This window comes from Enhydra lutris, unplaced genomic scaffold, assembly GCF_002288905.1.
Source record: "Enhydra lutris kenyoni isolate GAN:26980312 unplaced genomic scaffold, ASM228890v2 scaffoldscaffold22, whole genome shotgun sequence".
In the NCBI taxonomy this organism is placed as follows: domain Eukaryota; kingdom Metazoa; phylum Chordata; class Mammalia; order Carnivora; family Mustelidae; genus Enhydra; species Enhydra lutris.
The window spans coordinates 22,889,303-22,910,093 of NW_019154106.1; positions in this window are offsets into that span (position 1 = coordinate 22,889,303).

Sequence of the window (20,791 nt, forward strand, 5' to 3'; positions counted from 1 at the left end):
TGGCTGAAAGAACTTTGTCTTGTGCCTGGTTAAAACTGATTGAAATATATAGATATAAATCTGGTAGGGTTAGTTTTTTTTTTTTTTTTTTTTTTTGACTTGGCAATAAGTTTCCATGCAGTTCTTTTAAAATTGATGTTATCAATATGCAAAATCCCCTTAGGAATGCAGAAATAAAAAAGATAGTCACCATTTTTTTCTCCCAAGGTAAATGACTATATTTATAACTGTAGTTGTTTTTCATATTTATCACTGCTATCTTTTATGTGCGGGTGAGCCCTCACATTTTCAGGTTGATGGTTAAACTTGAAAGATAGAGTGTTGAAGGTATTTAGGTTGGCAGCAAAGTATGGTAACTTAGCCACGGACTGCTGGCAGTCTTTCTAGTTTCTTCAGAAGAGGGGATTAGATATATGAAGTACCAGATACAGTTATACATTTGTTAACACATTATAATTTTTGGAAGAACCCACTGGGCAGTTGTTATTGCCCATTGACCTTGAGCTTGAAATGTAAACTCTTGAGTTTCAGTATCCTCATCTGAAAAATGAGGGCAATCACACCTCAGTGTGTTGTTCAAAAGATTATAATGAGATAACAAATCTCTGGCTGACCAACAGATGCCTGGGCCCATTATTGTTCCTTATGATCACCATGCAGCCAGTAGCCATAGAGAAATTTCTACTATTCAGCTCAGAGTTAAGTCCTGTGGAGAGCAAGCTGAGACCATCTGAGGGCACATGAATGAGGAGCCACATGAGGGCAGCCAACAAAAGCGGGAGATAGTGAAGTCAAAGCAGATTCAGTTTCACCTTCTCCTAAAGACTCCTATCTAGGGGCGCCTGGGTGGCTCAGTGGGTTAAGGTTCTGCCTTCGGCTCAGGTGATGATCTGGGGGTTCTGGGATCGAGCCCCACATCAGGTTCTCTGCTCAGTGGGGAGCCTGCTTCACCCCCCTCCCTCTCTGCCTGCCTCTCTGCCTACTTGTGATTTCTGTCTGTCAAATAAATACATAAAATCTTAAAAAAAAAAAAAGACTCCTATCTAGTATGTCACCAGGGATTTATAGGCACTCCAAGAGCAATGCCTTCTGTTGGCAACTCTCATGTGTCTTTAGGAAATGGAGGTGGTTTGTAGGCAGATATATAACAGGAGGTCAGTTTAGAGACAGAGTAGAGACAGAGCTCCAGACGAGTAAACAGTGTCCAGGAAAATGCCTGTTTAATCATCTGAAAATGCTTCATGTAGAGCCATGGTTTTGAAATATCTAGACATTGGTTATTGAATAGATCTTATCTGATTCATTGATCATCTCTGATTTACATGTTAGAATTATGGTATTTAAGATACTTAGCTGTAGACTAATGTAAGAGCATGTTCTGCAATAAGGTCAGAGTATTTCATTCTTTTCCACAAATCTCAGACATACTCTTAAATCAGAATCATATTCTTATTCATTATATCCTGAGTTGTTTTAAAATTTCTTTTCTGTAACTTGTCGGAACTCAAAATTAATGTTTAATGAATAGTAGATATCTTAATCATGAAACAGCATACTTAAACCTTACCATAAAAGAACAAAAGAAACAAATAGTAGTGAAATAGGCATTTTTGCCCACATACTAAGTCCAAGTAAAGAGCACATTCATTGTGATGCTTCTGCTTCTCCTCCAGAGCATCTGTTCATGTTCCTACAAAATACAGAACAAGAGAAGCTGGTGACACTTTAGGTAAGAGGCTTTGGACTCAGGATTGGGTCCAGCTCATCCTTCAGCACCTTTGACTTCAGGCAAATAACTTGAACTCTACAAACCCCAGTTGAACCAATTATAAAAAGGGAGAAAATGCCTCCCTCACTGGGTTTTAACATGGATATGAAGTAATGTACACAAAATGCTTAGCATATAGTAATCATCCAGCGAACAGTAGTTGCTCTTTTTATTGCTATTATTTTTGCCTCTTGGTAGTACATAGAAATCCACTGAGATGTCTCTCAACTCTGAGGATGACAAGTTGAAACTATTTTGTAAAGCATATCATCTAAATACTAGTTTATAAATAGAGATGAGGAGATTTTTATGGGTTCTTATTCTTTCCACACAAAAAAAAGAGTACTCCCCGCTTAAAGCTGTCGTGGGGTGTGGGGGGGAGATATAAACATTTAAAAGAAGAAAATAATGTGCAGAGACAGAACAGAGACTTCATTATAGAGCAGCAACTTTCTCTTAGGGACAACTTCAGATCCTTGTGATTGTCTATGATGTCTACTTGCCCTAGGTAGTCTTCTCCTTTGCCTCATGAATATTGGGTTTGCCCTGCAACTTACTTCCACCCTTGGAAAGTAAGTCGACTGGCAAAGAAAGGTTTAGAGTCCTAGAGTATTTCTATTACTCTCTGCTTCTACCCTGCGCTATAGGAGTAAGCATGTCCCATTGGGGTTGTTCTTCAGGTTTGGGTGGCAACATGCAAAGATGTGTGAAATGAAGCTGCAGCTTACCCACACGGTGGTGCAGTGTTAGAATGTATCAGAGTCACAACAGATAAGCAGTCGATATAGAATGGGAACAAGAAATACTCCTTTGTTTTTCAAAATCACTAAGACTTGGGGGTTGTTACTGCAGTAAAGCTGACACATAGGTCTGCAGAACCATTATGTATCCTGATCTCATTCATCACACATTTATATATTAATGTGGTCTCTGTTTCCCTATGAACCACCTTTCAAGAATCTATATCCATCTAAGATATAGGCATTAAAACATGCATCAGAGTATGGTTTTCATCTATGTAAAATTCTCCAGTGGTCTGCCAGTGCGCTCACAATAAAATCACAAGAACCAGTTTTTAAAAACCCTATGCTTAGCCCAGAAGGCAGGGCAATCATGCACTTTCTCTCTCCACATCCTTTGCGTGCTCTCTACCCTGTTGCTGCTTCGGTCCAGCTATGTTAGCTGCTTTTTAGTTCCTCAAGTATCATAAGCTCTTCCTTTGCTTTCACCATATATGGTCTCTATTTCCTGAAACATATTTCTTGTTAGTGTCTCAGTGCTGGTTCCCTCTCATCATTGTGATTGCATTTGGAATGTCACTTCTTTAGGGAACCAAAACAGACTGCCATACCTCAGTATAGACTACAGCTCCCCTCTATCCCAGCCACCTCCCGCTCTTACCTCATTGCATTTGTTTCTTCATCATCTTCATTACAATTTTTTTTAAAAGATTTTATTTATATATTTGACAGAGAGGAAGTGAGCACAAATAGGGGGAGCAGCAGGCAGAGGGAGAGGGAGAAGCAGGCTCCCAGCCAAGTGGGGAGCCCAATGCAGGGCTGGATCATGAAATGAGCTGAAGACAGATGCTTAATGACTGAGCCACCCAGGCTCCCCTTCATTACAATTTTAATACTATTATCACCACACATTATAACAGCCAAGAGACATTGAACACTTAGTACGTACCAAGCACTATTTTAAGTGAATTCCTTAGAATAATCCAGGAAGTACTATTATATTTTATTTTATTATTTTTTGTAGCTACTATTTTAAAGAGAAGGGGAAACTGAGACATGATAAATATGTATTAGTTTACTTCTCTAAATTATAAGATACATGGAAGTAGGGGTTAAGACATTTTTTTTTTCTGCTTATACTCAACATCTGTTATAAAGCCTGCTACTGAATAAGAGCTCAAAGGTGTTAATTTCCCATAGACATCTCCCCTTTTCAAACCATTGCTACAACTGGACCTACTCTTGTGCTTCTTTTTATGATTGCAAAATGCCCTTCAGCAGGAACCATAAGAAAACTCTGAAAAAAAGAGCTGGATATAAAGTTTATTGCTTGCAAAGCACAACACACCTAGGGTCACACAGCAAGGCCACATGCAGAGAGAGCTCATGTGTGTGCACACACTAAGCGTTCTGCTTTTATTGGGGTTGAGGGTGGAGGCCTAGGGTTATATGGGCTCAGTCATTATTGGGGAATATAAAACATAAGAGCTGGAATTGAAAATATGGGAGAAGAAAAGACAAGTGGCCCAAATGGTCAGTTAGAGAAATCAACCAAGATCGCTAAAACAAAGGGGACTCAGTGGGAGACAGGGAGCCTGACATTTTATCTAGAGGTTAGCAATGTGTTTCTTTGAGATAGTTATCTTTGAAGTGGATGCCTCTTTGCAGTGAATGTGTTGGCAATCAAAACTTAAGTCGGGCATCATAAAAAACAAACAAATAAACAACAACAACAACAACAACAAACAAAAAAACACCTGTCAGGGCTTTACAGAAAGCCATTGTGGAATTTTGTAAAAAACCACCAATGTGGTTTTTTTTTTTTTTTTTTTAAAGATTTTATTTATTTATTTGACAGAGAGAAATCACAAGTAGGCAGAGAGGCAGGCAGAGAGAGAGGAGGAAGCAGGCTCCCCGCTGAGCAGAAAGCCCGATGTGGGGCTTGAACCCAGGACCTGGGATCATGACCTGAGCCGAAGGCAGCGGCTTAACCCACTGAGCCACCCAGGCGCCCCCCATTGTGGAATTTTAAGCAGGAATGTAACACAGCATTATCTTTGTTTTAACTAAATCATCTTTGTTACTATTTGGAGGGGGGAGGGAAAGTAGGGATAGTAATGGTGATGGGAAGACAATTAGAAGAGGAAAATTTATTCATTTAAGAAAGAGAGGGAGGGGCACCTGGGTGGCTCAGTGGGTTAAAGCCTCTGCCTTCTGCTCGGGTCATGATCCCAGGATCCTGGGATTGAGCCCCACATTGGGCTCTCTGCTCCGCAGGGAGCCTGCTTCCTCCCCTCTTTCTCTCTGCCTGCCTCTCTGCCTACTTGTGATTTTTCTCTCTCTGTCAAATAAATAAAATCTTTAAAAAAAAAAAAAAAGAGAGGGAGAGAGAGAGAGAGAGAGAGAACAAGTGGGGGAGAGATAGAGAGAGAAGCAGACTCCCTGCCGAGCAGGGAAATTAGGGCTCTATCCCAGGACCCTGAGATCATGACCTGAGTCAAAGGCAGATGCTTAATAATCTGAGTCACCCAAATGGCAATGTGGATTTAAGAGGTGGTGTGGAGATAAAGTGTAAGGAATCAGAATTCACAACTGATACAACTTGTTGGACCAAAGAAGATTTTTAAATTACCTCTTAGAGATTGTTCAGGAAGAAGCATGTATGTCAAGTAAAAATAAATAAATGAGTAGGTAAATAAATAAATCAGCCATTTTGTTTTAAGTGGCAGCAGAAATGCCTTTAGATGTGTTTGGATGTGTTAATATTAGGAAATGGCACTTATTGTACTTTCATTATTAATCCAAAGGATACAGTAACTTGAAATTGCACTGAACTTTATAAATCACCCAAGACAGAATTTCATGTAAAAACTACATTTTTCAAGATTGTTTGTATTAAATTTAAGAGAAATTTTCATGTATAGAAAAAAATCCCTGGGCACCTGGGTGCCTAAGTCAGTTAAGCATCTGCCTTTGGCTCAGGTCATGATCCCAGGGTCCTGGGGTAGACCCCTAGTCTCCCTCTTCATTGGGGAGTCAGCTAGTCAGTTTCTTCCTTTCCTTCTGCCCACCCCCATCTCATGCTCTCTTGTGCATGCTTTTTCTGTATCTCAAATAAATGAATAAAATCTTTAAGAAAAATCCTGACTTCTTAGGTTCATGTAAATTTTTAGGTCAGTTTTTTTTGTTGTTGTTTGTTTTTTTGTTTTGTTTTGTTTTGTTTTTTTCTTCTCTCAATCCTTTTTTACAAATTTTGGCATTTTCAAAAACAATCAGCTGTCTTTGGGCATCTGTTTCACCTGGAAAAACAAAGGTGTAGGGTAAGGTAGTCTCTGAAGTCTTTTCTCTGTCACATCTCTGTGAATACTTTGAATAGCACTGTCTTTATCATGACCCATAAGCTCTTTTTTTCACTGAAAAGCTATTTGTTTCTCTCTGGCTGTAAGTCTTTAAATCTGACTGGAATTGTGGGTTAGTATATAAGGCCAAGTGTATTTACATGAAATAGCCCAACTCTGACACTAATAGATCAAACATTAAAAAAAAAAAAAATCAATATATCACCCTGGGACACTGTGCTGCCCTGCTTGCTAATGTAATTTACATAAGAAGCAATAAATAATATCATTGAATCAACACTATACAATTTTCTACCTCACCCTGACTATCCAATTTATCTTGGCATAATTTTAAAAAATTAAACGTATTTCTAATGAGCATGCCCAATGTCTTATGAACATGTTCACGTAATTCTGTCATGTTATTTATTCATATAGAATTTTTTTAAACACCTACCATGTGCCAGGCACTGTTCTAAGATGAAGAGGTGAGTCATGCAGACTTAGTCTTCACAGAGCTTACATTCTTAAGAAAATAACTTAAATCTAAAATAAATACACCTTTATAAGAAAAGTTAAACGTTCTATAGTTACCACTAATAATTCCAACTGATTTAGGCATTCACTTGTCAGAAGGTCATTTAATCCTCTAGGAAATCAGTATAACAAGTAGAAAGTAAGTGGGACTAAAAGCAAAAAAAAAGATATGGTCCCAGAGAACAGTCTCATTTTTATTTACTTTGTCATTATAAAGCATACATATGTCCTTATCTATCTAAAATTTTCTCCTTTCTTAGTCAATATTAAGTTTGTGTCCTGATAAGACACCAAAAAGAAATTTCAAAACTCTTTATAATGTGATGAAGGAGAATAATACAATGCTTATGTGAAACATTTGTCTAAAATTTCACAGCTAGAATAAGATACTCAGTTCTCATTGTACAGTATGTTGCTCAATCACTCTATGGCTGACTATCTCTAAATGCCATATATTTTACAGAGTAGTGAGATAAAATTAAATAATTAAATATGATCTAGTTAAATATCCAGTGAACACATTTCAAACACATTTCAAACCATAAGAAATCTTCAGATGGTTTACCTGGGCTTTATACTGAATGCTGTTTATTTTATCTGGAGCTATATCTCTAACCTGACCTTCCATTACATTTATGCCCACAAACAACCTCTATTCCCCTAAAGACATGAAAGCTGTCAAAATGGGGATACAGCTCTTGGAGCTCCTATAAATCCCTGGTGACATATTAGAGATATGTGTATCCTTAAAAGCAGGTGAAGCGGAGTCTGCTTTGACTTTACTCTCACCTGTTTTGTTGTCTGCCCACATATGACTCATCATTCATGCACTCTGAAATTATCTCAGCTTGCGCTCCACAGAAGACTCTAACTTTGAGTCTAAATAGTCCAAATTTCTCTACAGAGACTAGATGCATAGTGATCTAAAAGAGTAATGGGGATGGGCAACTGTCAGTCAGCAAGTGGTTTGAAACTAGTTCTCACTAATAATACCTCATTCAATATTTTAGGCATCATTTGTCAGGTTATTGGTATGCTGTTTGGGTAAAAGAGAAATGATATTTTGGGACACTGACTCTCAAAAGAAGAATGATGTTGCTGACTTCTTCGGCAGGAAATGATTGTATAGCAGGTGACTCACTCAAATACCCTTGTAAACAGATTAATGACAGAACTTCTGGCAAACATACTTAATGGTAGGTACTAGCTGGAGTGTCCTATCCTTGGGGATGTCTTAACAGGTTGTAACTGCCTTGTCCAGCTTTGCTTAGGGGTAACAAAATGGAATCTGAATTTATGAAACATGGTTCCTTGGAAGATGTTCCTTAAATAGTGTAACTACCTGAGGTTAAAAAAGAAGTTTGATGAAATAAATGCTCTTATTATGGTCTGAATGTTGAAATCCTAATGCCCGGTGAGATGGTATAAGTAGGTGGAGCCTTTGGGAGGGGATTTGGCCAAGCTTTGGTTAAGAAACTAGTTGAGTCAGGAATTTGGAATCCCACCGACTCCTTATTTAATAGTCCTCTCTAGCTAATGCATAAAGAAGATGGTTCACCAAGTCAATAAGGAATGATCAAGGATTAAACTAAGTAGTTCCTCCAAATGCTTTAGCTATAACTGATACAGTAGAGGAAGTACAGAGAGTACAACAGACCAAGGAGGACTGGTAGGCTAACTAGCACCTTCTTTTCCATTTGAATTTTGGAGTCCAGCTAAGCACAATTTTCATTCCTATGGAATAGAACATAGTATATGTCTACCATTTGGCACAGCACTATTTTATTTCTCAAGGAAATTGCCTTATGTAGGCAAGTGGGACTTGGGCTTGCTACCCATTAAGTGCAAGTTGGTGTTGTCCATTGATGACATCATGTTCATTGCCTCTTTATAAGGAGTTAAAGAATAGAATTACCAATATGGCTAATGGGGAGTAGTTGATACGTCCAACTAAAATTTTAGAGCTGGCCAGTTTATGAAATTTCTGAGATTTACATGAGCTAGAACAACCAAAAGATATACCTAAACACTATAAAAAATAAGTTAAAATCTTTCACAGAACCTGCAGATAAGCCAGAAACATACCTTCAGATCCATTTTCTCTGGACAAAAGAAATTGAGATCCCCCGACTTCCAAACTTACATTAAAAACTTTATCTGGATTATTTGGAGGAAAAGTGTGATTGCTCATCTGGCACATAGTTGACTTCAGCTGTCATTCACTTTACAGTCTGCGGGCTGCAAGTGAAAGAGCTAATAATGACTTTAATGAAATCATACACATCAACAACCTGAAGAGGAAGCTTGTAATCTCATCCAGTCTATTCTCATCACTATGCGATCTGATGTCTCGAGAGATCAGTAGGCTCCTGGAGTGCTGAAGAGCTGAGCTAGGGGGTGCATGGAAAGGAGCACAATGTGAAGCCTAAGTTAGGTTAGTTAAGTTAGATTATGTTAGTTAAGTTAGTCAAGTTATGCAGGAACGCGGGGCACTTGGCTTTGTCATTGTTCTCTAAGGACCTGGTGCTACACATAAAAAGGGAAGTTATTTTCCCTGTGGTGCAACTGCTTGGGATTCCACAGGAAAAAAATGAAAAGAAAAAAAATAAAAATGAAAGAACATCTTGTCATTGCTGTGGGAGACAAAGAGGTGTTGCTACATAAGATCTGGAAGCTGGTAGCTAGCATCTATAAAACACATATTAACGAATACAGGATTTCCCATGCAAAAGGTTCTCCAATCACAACCCAGTCACTAGATTTGTGGTATGTGGAAAAAGCCTTTCTTCTTGGGAAGAAATAGGGTTTTATTGTTGTTTTAGTTGATATGTAGTATAACAAACATTACATTAATCTCTCTACCACAATTATGTAGTGCATTTATATCTTCAGATTAGATACTATTGTGAGAGTCTTATCCCAGCTCCACAAATCATATAATACTTATGGAAAACAAATGGACAAAGTAGGAAGTAAGTTTGCCCTTAGAACAATTATGCAGGAAAATGTCTCCATCAACACATATGAGAAGATTGAAGTATAAAAAGAGTCACACACAAATAATGGAGGGGGAAAAAAGACCACCAGACTACTGAGAGAGATAAAACAAACAAACAAAACAAAACAAAACAAAAGAAAAAAAAACTGTGAAGGAGTATTATTATACTTAATATATTTTATAAAAAGGGATCCCTACTCATATTATGCTTAGCGAAATAAGTCAATCGGAGAAAGACAACTATCATATGACCTCCCTGATATGAGGATATGAGGAAGTGGAGATGCGACATGGGGGGTTTGGGGGTAGGAAAAGAATAAATGAAACAAGATGGGATCAGGAGGGAGACAAACCATCAGAGACTCTTAATCTCACAAAACAGAGGGTTGCTGGGGGGAGGGGGGGTCGGGAGAGAGTGGTGGGGTTATGGACATTGGGGAGGATATGTGCTATGGTGAGTGTTGTGAAGTGTGTAAACCTGGTGATTCACAGACCTGTAACCCTGGGGCTAAAAATACACTATATGTTTATAAAAAAAAAAAAATTAAAAAAAAAGGGGATCCCTACTCCAAATTGAATGGTTTAAATGCTGGTCATTGCTAGGGTGTAGGGGACTTTTGTCTTTTGTATAAAATATTGTTGAAGGATGAAAAGATATCTGACAAATATATGGCATGTAGAAACTGACCAAAGTAAGAGGGTTGGATGGGAAGAAAATGGGTAAGAAACAGCAATCCATGGGCTTTTTACTCAAGGAAAGACAGAGTGTGTCATTAGGATACATGCATAGGACAGAGCTTCTGATAAACAGATTATTTGACAGGAGATTCCTTGTCTATGAAATCATTTTAACAGCATGCCTCTGCTCTGGGTAGGATCGTTCACTGTAAACACACCTGGAATATATGAATTTATGGGGTATGTCTTGAGGCAAAAGTTTGTGTAAGCTATCTGAGTATGTCCAACCATGGCAGATCCATGACTAAGCTGGCTCCCTTTAGAGAAAGATGTAATCACATGTTCACCTGAGCCAGAAGGTACTGTGATGCTGCCTTAATGGTCTTAGAACTCTGCCAGTTCTGCCTATGCCTCATGATTACTGGTATCCCAGTAATCAGTAATTATTAGTAAAACCTAGGGAAGATCTCTGATGCTTATGAATCTGATGACCTGATCCTCCTCTTATTTCACCATAATTGTGTTGCTTTAACCATAATAGCAAACTTGTATCATGATTCCACTGTAGATCCATACTTGACATACAGATGTGAATTTGAAAAATTGGTCAGAGCAGGACAATTCAAATAAAAGAAGTTATGAAAAGGTTATTTGTCATTCAGGCATATATTCACTTTCACATATATGTACACTTGCACACATGCACAGACCTACACACTATGGAATACTGTTAAAATCTTTTAAGAAGGAAGGGTGAATTTACTCTGTGCCTATAATATCCTCTTGTATCTTTACTAAATAGAAAATTCTTGAATCTTCTCTAATATGTTACATCCCCCTTCCTTCTTTTCTTCCTTCATTTCTTCCTTCTTTCCTTCCTTTTTATCCTACCTTTTGTCTTTTTTTTTCTTCCTTGCTAGCCATTATTTTTTCCTTCTTGAGTTCATGTAAGTATGTATGAGCCCCTCCTGTATACCTTTCCTTCTGTCAGATGCTTGTAAGAGAGTGTTTAACAAGACAAACAAGGCCCCTCTGGTCAGGAAACTTACATTTAAGTAGGAAGTGAAAGTCAATAAACATGTTTACAACTAAGTAAATAAGATGATTTCAAACAGTGATAAGTGTTGTACAGAAAGTAAAACAGGATGAGGTAAATTAGGAGTGACTGTAGGGGTGGGCACAGCCCCTTTAGATAGGAATAGAAAATGTCTTTGGAGGAAACATGTGAGCTGATGTTGAATCTCAGTTAAATTGATTCATTCATTTAAAACAGCTGCTCAAGGAAAAAAATCTGGAGACCATATTAATATATTCCTGCCTTCAACATCTGCATTCATCCCACACCTAAAGAGTGTTATCACCAAAATATTTGTCAAATCCATTTATCCCTGTTCACTTTACCACCAGAGCTCACCATTTTTACCCTAGACTTCACCATCTTCTTGTCCCTTTAAATCTGTTCTCATGACTACAGGACCAGGAATGATTTTGGATACATTTAACTATTTAGCTTGTTTATTATGCCCTATTCTGTGTTCATAACTCAATGTATATATTGAACATCTGCTCATCAAACATTTTGCTTAAGAACTAAAATACCCTTTTACTATTGAGTTTATCAGTGTGCTCTTCCCTTACCTCATCTCTCTGCCTATTCCCAGAGGTAAATACTATTTGCAATTTTTTAAAAAGATTTTATATATATATTTGAGAGAGAGAGCGCAAGAGAGAGAACATGAGCAGAGGAAGAGGGAGAAGCAGATTCCTCTGCTGAGCAGGGAGCTCAATAAGGAGCTTCATCCCAGAACCCCAAGATCACAATCCAAGACAAAGGCAGATGCTCAAACAACTGATACATCCAGGTGCTCCTGTAATTTTATATTTATAATTTCACTGTTTGATCAAGTATATGTGTTTATAAGTACACATACATATTAATACAAATTAATACCTTACATAATTTATTTGGGCATTATAAGATTAGTATCATGTAATTCTTTTTTTATTTTATTTTATTTTATTTGGGTTAAGCCTCTGCCTTCAGCTCAGGTCATGATCTCAGGGTCCTGGGATTGAGCCTCACATCGGGCTCTCTGCTCAGCAGGGATCCTGCTTCCCCCTCTCTCCCTGCCTGCTGCTCTGCCTACTTATGATCTCTCTCTCTCTGTCAAATAAATAAATAAAATCTTTAAAAAATAAATTTTATTTAAGTTTAATTAATTAATATATAGTGTATTGTTAGTTTCAGAGGTAGAGTTCGGTGATTCATCAGTTGTATATAACACCCAGTGTTCATTACATCCTGTGCCTTCCTTAATGCCCATCACCCACCTCTTCCTCCCATCCCCCTCCCACCAACAACCCACAGTTTGTTTCTTATACTTAAGAGTCTCTTATGGTTTGTCTCCCTTTTTGATTTCATCTTACTTTATTTTTTCCTCCCTTCCCTTATGACCCTCTGCCTTGTTTCTTAAATTCTACATATGAGTGAAATCATATGATAATTTTCCTTGGTTAACTTATTCACTTAGTGTAATATCCTCTAGTTTCATCCACATGGCTGCAAATGGTTAAGATTTCATTTTATCATGGCTCATTAGTGAAATCATAATTGTCTTTATTTGGTTAACTTATTTCACTTAGCATAATAACCTGTAGTTTCATCCACATAGTTGCAAATGGTTAAGATTTCATTTTGTGATGGTTGAGTAATATTCAATCATATACATATAATATATAAATACAATATATTTCATTATATATATAAAATATTTTTGATGACTGGATTATATGTATATATGATGGATTATATATATAATATGTTAAATATTATATATATTGAATATATATTATATATACCACATCTGAATATATACACACACACACATGCATACACACTTACACACACATACCACATCTTCTTTATCCATTCATCTGTTGGTGGACATCTGGGCTCTTTCCATAGTTTGGCTATTGTGGACATTGCTGCTATGAACATTGGGGTGCAGATGCCCTTTCAAATAAGACATTTGGGGTAAATACCTAGTAGTGGAATTACTGGGTTGTAGGGTAGCTCTATTTTTAACTTTCTGAGAAACCTCTATACTTTTTTCCAGAGAGGCTGTACCAGCTTGCATTCCTACCAACAGTGTAAGAGGGTTTCCCTATCTCTGCATCCTCACCAATGTTTGTCATTTCCTGACTTGTTAATTTCAGCCATTTTGGCTGGTGCAAGATGGTATCTCATTGTGGTTTTGATTTGTATTTCCCTGATGCCAAGTGAGTCAAAACATTTTTTCATGTGTGTGTCAGCCATTTGTATGTCTTCTTTAGAGAAATGTCTATTCATGTCTTCTGCCCATTTCTTGACTGGATTATTTGTTCTTTGGGTGTTCGGTTTGATAAGTTCTTTATAGATTTTGGATACTAACCTTTTACAAGATATGCCATTTGCAAATACCTTCTCCCAATCTGTTGAATGTCTTTTGGTTTTATCGACTGTTTCCTTTGCTGTGCAAAAGCTTTTTATCTTGATGCAATCCCAACAGTTCATTTTCGCTTTTGTATTGCTTGCCTTTGGAGATATTGTTGCAGCCGTGGTTAAGGAGGTTGCTTCCTCTGTTCTCCTCTAGGATTTTGATGGGTTCCTGTCTCACGTTTAGGTGCTTCATCCATTTTGAGTTTATTTTTGTGTATGGTGTAAGAGAATGGTCTGGTTTCATTCTTCTGCATGTGGCTATCCAATTTTCCCAACACCTTTTTGTTGAAGAGACTGTCTCTTTTCCATTGGATATTCTTTCCTGTTTTGTGGAAGATTAGTTGACCATAGAGCTGAATTATTTTTTTTCAATGAAATTGTGTTTGTCACACTTATTCATATCGATGACAGCAACTGTAGTTTATTTAATTGCTGAATAATATTTTATTCTGTAAAAATTGCATTTTTAATTTATCTTCCTATCCAATATCTCGGTTATATGCCAGTTTTTTTTTTCTATTACATTAAGTGCTAATACAAATATTCTTTCATATTTCTGTTTGGATACATGTGTAAGACTTTTTAAATTATATGTCTTAAAGTAAAATTTCTGGTTGCTCAGCACATGCACAATCAACTAGATAAAACACTGCTATTTTTCTTTTTTCAAAGATATTCTACCAGGTTGCATTTTCACCAGCAGAACGTAAAGTTTTCAAATGCTCGATGTTTTCTTGAGTACCTGATATTGTTAGAATTCTTAATTTTCATTTTGAGGAGATGAAATTTCATAATTTAAATTTGAATGTCCTTAATTACTACTGAAATCTCACATCTTTTCACATTTCTATTGGTAGTTTTTATTTAACTTTTTTTCTCTGAGATGCCTGTTTTGTCTGCCCATTTTTTCTATTGATTCACAGGGATAGTTCTGTTTGTTTTAGATTTAATTTTCTATCAGTTCTATATGTTGCAAGCATAGTTTCCTAACCTGTGGTTTTGTCTTCATTATTTTTTACATGCTTTTTAAGAAACAACTTCTTAACATAGTATGGTTGTGTTTATTTTTCTTTCATATTGCACATTACTCGTTATATCTTAAAAAAAAAAATCTTCCCTTTCCTGAGTCTACAAAAAGAATCCTTATATCATCTGAAATTAATGTTTTTGTAGGACATGAGATAAGGGCCAATTACAAATTTTGCCCAGCACCATTTCTTGAATAGTTTATTCTTTCTCATTTTGCAATATCAACCATGCCAGTATTTCAAGTCATATATTGGACAGAACTATTGTAGGCTTTAATTCATTGAAAGACAGTAAGGATTTTATTTTATTTTTAAAATCTGACTGAGATGGGGGACATATTATAACACAGAATAGTGGCACCCAATGTTATCCACAGCCTAATCCGTGGTGCCTGTGAATATATTACTTTATATGGCAAAGGAAATTTGCAGATATAATTACAGATCTTGAGATGGGAAGATTATCCTAGATTATTTGGGTGGGCCTAATGTAATCACAAAGGTTATTACAAGGGGTGAGAGTGTCAAAGTCAGTAAAAGAATGTTTGGCTAAGAAAGCAGGTGTTAGAGTATGTGTTTTGAAGATGGTAGAAGGGAACATAAGCCAAGGAGTATAGCGGGCCTTTATAAACTGCAAAAGGCAAGGAAAATGATTCTCCTGTGGAGCTGACACTTCAAGTTTAGCCTCAGTGAGCCTCCTATGAGACATCCAGAATTGTAAGATAATAAATTTGTGTTGTTTTGATCCATTACAGTTAAGATTTGTTACATTAGTAGCAGGAGACTAATACAGGATGTCATAGAAAGTTTTGCACAGAGAAATTTCCAGACTTTACCTACATTTTAACAAGAGCACTCTGCGTGCTATGTTGAAATAAAATATAGGGATCCAGGGTAGAAGCAGAAAGCAAGTTAGGGACTGTGGTGACAACAGGGGAGAGCTAGAGTGGTAGATTGGACTAGAGCAAAACTGGGAGAGGTGGTAAGTAACTGTATTCTAAAAAACATTCTAAAGGTTGGGCTGTCAGAATTGCAGATAGATTAGAACTGTTCTGTGAAAAAACAAGGTCAAAGTCTTCTAGTTGCTTCTAGTAAGCAACTTTTAATTGTTTAACTAAGTGTATTTCATTTAAACACAGAGATTCTCCCCCATCCTTATCTAATATCTATCTGATCTCTATCTATTTGATCTATACCTAATATCTATCTATCTACCTACCTATCTAGCTGTCTATCTATCTGAATATCTATCTATGTGAATACCTTTCTTTGCTGTCTCCTTTGGCATCTAGTTATGCTTTTAGCAAACTGGACTTTTAAGACTAACTTTACTGCATACTTTTGGTACATACTGCTTTCGCCAAACTGAAGGGGAGAGCTCCCCCTCAAAAGGGTGTGTCCTCTTCTTCCAGAATGAGAATGGGAACCACACAGTTGGGTGTTAAGGTATTAACAATCGACTGGGTCCTTTTTGTAAATGAAGGAACTAAATTCAGATTAAAAAAAAACAAAAACAAAAACAAAACAAAAAACAAGAAAACCCAAGTGAACATGAGTGCCTTTAAGAAAGAAAAAAAAAAAAAAAGAGTTATCTTCAGGAACTAACACAATTAGTTTGCTGAGAGTTTAGAAAACAAATTCATCTATAGTCCCGATCCCTGCACCCTAGAAGAAAGCCCTATAAAAATCATGTAAACAGAAAACTAGGGGAATAATATCTTACCGAAAAAGACAATAGGATTCTTATGCAGTACTGCAAGTGGATATTTTATAGGTATGAAGCCAGAATATTACATTTGGTCTTCTACCTTTGATGAGTCCTCTACCATGGGGTGGAAGAAATATGACACTGTCATTAAAAACTGATCTACAAGCCACCTTTCTGTCTCCCTGGACCACTTGAAAGTAGATGTTAGGTCAAAGACTATTAGAATAGAATATTGGATCTATGCTGCTGAACAGCTTTCCTGATTCCATTCAATATGCCAAACCCTTCACATACAGGTCACTGATATAATAAATGAGCCTGAGATGAAAAATTTAGAATGAGAATAAATGATCAAGAAAAGTAATGTAGATAAACTTGCAGTGCAAGAAATTTTATTCTTCCCTAATATAAAATTCACTTGCCTATCTTGTTTCAGTGTTCTAAATGTCTTTTAAGGAATTATATTAGTCTAATTTCTGAAACAAACAGCCCTCAAGTTTCAATACCTTTGCACAACAGACATTTACTTTTCTCACATCATGTGCCAAATCAATCAGCTTTACATTGACTCAGGGAGGAAACCTTGTTCCTTTCATTAAGTCACTTATGGGTCTGGATTCTCTCCACTGACTAATTCAGGGAACCAGGATCCCACTGTTTTGTAGGTTTGCTATCTTCTATCTCTGGGTCATTTTCCCCCAGCTGGTTGATGAGCATAGAGAGAGAGGAAGAATCATACTAGAGGTTTTAGAGGTTAGCCTGGAAGTTCAGTTGCTTGAACTTAGTTTTAACAGGCCCATGTAATTAGAGGGGGAAATTATTACAGGAAAAAGAAGAGAAAAATGGATATTGATGAGCATAAACATTTCCTGTCCAAAGTTATTTTCCCACATAAAGAAATGCAAAATTATATTTTATCTTTTATTCATTCAGACTCAGTTTGGGACATGCAGTCTTTCAGATTCTACCTTAAACTATGAATGCACACGGGGCACCTGGGTGGCTCAGCGGATTAGGCCTCTGTCTTCGGCTCGGGTCATGGTCTCAGGGTCCTCGGATCAGGCTGGCATCAGGCTCTCGGCTCAGCCGGGGACCTGTTTCCCCTCTCTCTTTGCCTGCCTCTCTGCTTCCTTGTGATCTCTCTCTCTCTTTGCGGATAAATAAAATCTTAAAAAAAAAAAAAAAAAAAAAAACTATGAATGCACACAAAGCCAGTAAATAGTTCTTAACTTTCAAGTTAATTAGAATCTTGTAAGGAAGATAAACACTTAAATAGGGAAAAAAACACATTATCAGAAGAAAGGGTTATATTAGGGTGCTATAGAAATATAAATGTGGTGTGCCCAGTGCTTTAACTTCCTTAAGGGCATTAAGGAAGATTTTCCTGGCTGGGATTATCTTCCCATAGAGCCTTCACATGGAATAGAGTTAGCCAGTGGAAGGAGCTGATAGGGGAAGGAGCTGATGCGGAAGCTTAGGACTGTACAAACCTTACTCCTTTCCCAAGGGACTGGCTTGGAAAGGTTAAAACAAGTGTTGAATACTTTGGGAGGATATGAAGCAGGAGCCGGATTACCAAGAGACTTTTGTGTTTGTGTTTCGTGTGTGTATGTGTGTGTGTGTGTGTGTCCTTTTCAAGATTTTGTACTTTATTTTGTAAATGTACATATTCACTGATAGAACAACTTGTATGACAGAGAGAACTTGATAATATTTTAAATGTCACTTTCAGTCATCAGAAGACATAAATTCTCCAAAGTGACCTCTGCCAAACAAATAAAACAAACAAGACAAAGCAGAAACAGAAAACAAAACAAAAAGTAACACTTTGGATCAGTTTCAAGCATGTGTTTTGTCCACTGACCCATTTTCTCCCCCTTAGAGCCAAGGGGAATTGGGAATAAGGCAAGTCAGATGGGAAAGATTTTAAAAAGCTTTCCTGTGTAGGAATGATTAATGTCACCTCCTTTATATGTGCATTTATTGTCCCTCATCACCTTCCGTATATATTTTAGTGGAAGAGATTTGTGACAGTGAATTAGCAAATATGCTGCCTAAGTCAGAGAAAATCCCAAGTGCTTTTTAATAAGGACTACCAAATTAAGATATAAATGTGATATGATTTTTTGATTAACAAAATAACTTATGAATCATTTCTTCACCATGTGCCTAAGTGGAACTATTTTGCCCTGTGTAGTCTGAGCCCAGCCTCTTGAATAATCTTTCCCCATCATCTTCAGGGAAAACAAAAATGAGTAAAAAACAAACCAATAGAAAAATCACATGTAAGCCTAGGGCAAAAGTAAATACATTTGAACTGAGAAACTACTGTGACATGAAATTATGTGTTTGAAACATGATTGCCAAAGAGTCCGGCTGCAGAAATAAAATTGTCTGGGGTAGCCAACACTTAATCACTTCATTGTAGTGTTGTGAGAAATGATTAGTACCCCGCACCTTATTCTCTACCTCACCTACCCCTGACCCTTGGCACAAGTTGAGAGTACTTTGGAATATTCAACTGCACCAAGGATAAACCAATTTCTGTCATAACTGTTTCAGAAGGTGTAATTTAGGAAGTTGGCAAACGGAGGAGTCTCCAGTGTAGCTGTTCTCTGTGGCTAACAATGTGAGTGTTGGTTGTTCCCTGTGCAGGTGAGGGGTTGGTAGAGCTGAGAAAGAATGGCGTTTAGATTCAGTGGCAAGGGAAATGCGGTAAGTGTTGCACACTAACCAGCCAAGTGGCCTTATTTAGCTGGACTTTCTAAAGTTTCTTAAGTAGAAATTTAGGGTAATAATATTTTCTTGTCAAGTGACTGGCGGATTAAGGCTTGCGTTTTCTAAAAAGCTTCTAGTGCGTGGAAGTTAGTGGGTTACGATTTGCCTTTATAAGTTCTTTTTGTGATTTCATTTTGTCTAGATGCTGGATGTACAACTTAGATTGTCATCTTTTTTAACAGTTCCTACAAATTATGTTAAGGGCAGATGATGGGTAAAATGTAGTACTGCAACGTAATTTCTGTCTGTACTTCTCAGATGAACGGTAATAAAATATGTATATTTTATTTTGTTGAAAAGCACTGTTCTAGGAAAACTTACCAAATCTCAGATCCTTTTAGAAAAATACACAAATGTATTAAAACAAATGCAATTTCATAAGCAAACATAGTGCATCTGTTATACACAGAGCTGAATGTTGGTATATATTGGAAGGAATAAATTTTATTAAGCACAGAGTATTCAAAAAGTATCATACTGCTTAAGAACACAGGGTTCATAGTCAAATAGACCTAGGGTTAAAATTTGGCTTTGGGGGTGGCTGGGTGGCTCAGTCAGTTAAGCGTCTGCCTTCGACTCAGGTCATGATCTCAGGGTCCTGGGATCGAGCCACTCATCAGGCTCTCCACTCACCAGTGAGTCTGCTTCTCCCTCTGCTTCTGTGATCCCTCTCTTGTGACTGCTTTTGCTCTTTCTAAAACAGAATCTTAAAAAAAAAAATCTGGCTTTGGAATTTTCAGACATGATTTTAGATATTTACCTTCTCCAAGCATTCACTTCTTCATATGGAATTAAGAATCATACCTACCTCATTGGATAGCTGTCAGGATCAAATAAAGACTATTATATAAAATATTTAGACTACTTTTGGCAAATACATAGTATTTAATATGCAGTAGCAATTTTTATTATTTTATTATTCCTTGAATTTCAGTATATTTATTAAATATCCATATCTCTGGTCTAGGTATTGGGAATAAAAGTAAACAAAACAAACAAACAAAAAATCCTTCTCTCACAGAGCTTATATTCTAGTAATGTGTTTTGAAATAATGCACAAAATACTGATTATACGAAAATTAAAGAAATATTCTGTGTTTCTCCAAGGTGGGGAGGTTTGAATAATTCTCCAATGCTTTATCTCTAAGTGCATTTTTAAGCAAGAATGAATAGATTATTTTTCACACCCAAGATCCGTAGGACTTTGTCATCTTTTTCCTCAGGATTGCATCCTCCCTGAGTTTGAAGATCATGCATTTCCCTGATAGAAGAGAAAAAATATACAGGCATTTCAAATAAGTATAATTACTAGTCCACAAAATGTTTTATAACTCTATCTCCTTCTCAGACAACACAGAGGTGGCAAATTAAAATTAACAGTTTTCACTTTTATTCAGCTTCAATTATTATTTTTCATGCATCCTGGGTAATTGACAACAGTAACTAGCCAATCAGTTTTATAGCTAGGTTCAACCACTCAGCTCTGGAAGAATAAATAAGTGTAAGTCAGGCATTTGCTATAAACTTAAAGTGGAATATATCCCAAATATCTCTTACTCTTTTCAATAACATTTGTTTTATTTAACACATTATTTGGCCACCATTTACAGTTCGTTGTAAAACTATCAGTCTTTGGTAGCCCTGTGAGGTAGAAACTTCATTTGACTAGTGTGTAAGTTCAGTGCAGACCTAAGTGTAGGTCCATCAGTCATGGCCAAGATTCCCATAAAACTCAGTATT